This window comes from Nerophis lumbriciformis, linkage group LG04 (genome assembly GCF_033978685.3).
Source record: "Nerophis lumbriciformis linkage group LG04, RoL_Nlum_v2.1, whole genome shotgun sequence".
Lineage (NCBI taxonomy): Eukaryota > Metazoa > Chordata > Actinopteri > Syngnathiformes > Syngnathidae > Nerophis > Nerophis lumbriciformis.
The window spans coordinates 56282501-56285000 of NC_084551.2; the positions used below are offsets into that span (position 1 = coordinate 56282501).

The 2500-nt window shown below is 22.6% G+C and overlaps 1 protein-coding gene across 3 annotated transcripts in view; it reads right to left on the reverse strand.

Moving 5' to 3' along the window:
- The window catches only part of ttyh1 (tweety family member 1), a 70190-nt gene that overhangs the window by 45334 nt on the left and 22356 nt on the right, over positions 1-2500 (reverse strand). The window lies entirely within an intron of this gene.

Consider the following 2500-nt stretch of genomic DNA (forward strand, 5'->3'; position numbering starts at 1 on the left):
TGTACTGAAATAAAGTCCAAATATTGGGAACATAAACGCTGATAAAAAGTTAGTTTCATGGAACAAATGTGTCATTTAAAAGCATAAAATATGAGAATGCAAAATAAAATATTGACAAGAATAAAGTTGTAATTTTTTTGAAAATTAGGTTGGGAAAAAGTTAAAATATTCCCAGAATAAAAACAAAATATCACGGAAACAAAGTCGTGAAATAAAGAAAGTCTTACATCATTTTAGAAAAACAATTAAAAAATAAAAATAGAATAAAAAAACAAACTGTAAAATTGGGAACAATGAAATAAAGTCCAAATATTGGGAACATAAAGTCCGAATATTCACTCAAATAAAAAAGTAATTATTAGAAAAATAAGTCATTTTAAAAGCATATAATATGGATTATTAAATAAAATATTGAAAGGAATAAAGTTGTAAATTTGGGAAAATTAGGTTGGGAAAAAGTTAAAATATTCCCAGAATAAAAACTAAATATCGTGGGAACAAAGTCGTGAATTAAAGAGAGTCTTACATAATTTTAAAAAACAATTTAATTTTTTTTTATTAAAATAAACAAGAAAATAGAAATAAAAAATAAACTGTAAAATTGGGAACAATGAAATAAAGTCCAAATATTGGGAACATTAAGTCCGAATATTCACTCAAATAAAAAAGTAATTATTAGAAAAAATAAGTCATTTTAAAAGCATAAAGTATGGGATATTAAATAAAATATTGAAAGGAATAAAGTTGTCATTTTTGGAAAATTAGGTTGGGAAAAAGTTAAAATATTCCCAGAATAAAAACAAAATATCATGGGAACAAAGTCTTGACATAAGAATATAAAAATCACAAGAAGAAATACCTACAAAATAAATAAAAAAAACCACTTTAAATAAAAACAGTAAAATCAATTAAAAAAAAATCAACAGCAAAAATGGGGAAAAATGTAGTAATTTCTCTAATAAAATCTAAATATTAGGAACAGAAAGTCAGAATATTATCTCAGATTAATTATCAGAACATGTTTTATTTTAAAAGTACAAAATATCAGGATGCAAAATGAAATATTGAAAAGAATAACATATGTTTGGGAAAAGATTATAAGATTCCCAGAATAAAAACAAAATATCGTGGAAACAAAGTCGTGGAATAAAGAAAGTCTTACATCATTTAAAATAAATAAATAAATAAAAGTAAAAAATAAAAAAACTTAAATAGAATGAAAAAATAAACCGTACAATTGGGAACAATGCAGATTGTGCTGAAATAAAGTCCAAATATTGGGAACATTAAGTCCGAATATTCACTCAAATAAAAAAGTAATTGTTAGAATAATATGTTATTTTAAAAGCGTAAAATATGGAATATTAAATAAAATATTGAAGGGAATAAAGTTGTCATTTTTGGAAAATGAGGTTGGGAAAAAGTTAAAATATTCCCAGAATAAAAACAAAATATCATGGGAACAAAGAAAGTCGTGACATTAAAATTAAAAAATCACAGGAAGAAATACCTACAAAATAAATTAAAAAAAAAAACATTTTAAATAAAAACTACTTAGTAAACTCAATAAAAAATCTACAGCAAAAATGGGGAATAATGTAGTAATTTTACTAAAATAAAATCTAAATATTAGGAACATAAAGTCAGAATATTATCTCAGATTAATTATCAGAAAAATAATGTAATTTTAAAAGTATAAAATATCAGGATGCAAAATAAAATATTGAAAATAATAAAATTAGTTTGGGAAAAGATTATAAGATTCACAGAATAAAAACTAAATATCGTAGAAACAAAGTCTTACATAATTTTGAAAAACAATTTTGAAAAAACTAAAAAAAAAATTAAAATAAATAGAATAAAAAAAGTAACTATAAAATTGGGAACAATGCAGTGATTGTACTGAAATAAAGTCCAAATATTGAGAACATTAAGTCCGAATATTCACTCAAATAAAAAAGTAATTATTAGAAAAATATGTCATTTTAAAAGCATAAATATGGAATATTAAATACAATATTGAAAGGAATAAAACTGTCATTTTGGGAAAATTTGTTTGGGAAAAGATTATAAGACTTAATGTTCCCAGAATCAAAAAAAAAATATTGTGGGGAACAAAGTCGTGACATAAGAATATAAAAATCACAAAAATAAATTCTTACATAATTTAAAAAAACAACAACAAAAAAACGTTTTTTAAATTAAACAAGAAAACAGAATTAAAAAAATAAACAGTAAAATTGGGAACAATGCAGTAAATGTACTGAAATAAAGTCCAAATATTGGGAACATAAACGCTGTTTTTATGGAACAAATGTGTCATTTAAAAGCATAAAATATGAGGACGCAAAATTAGATATTGAAAACAATAAAGTTGTAATTTTTGGAATATGAGGTTGGGAAAAAGTTAAAATATTCCCAGAATAAAAACAAAATATCATGGGAACAAAGTCGTGACATAAGAATATAAAAATCACGGTAAGAAATACCTACAAAATAA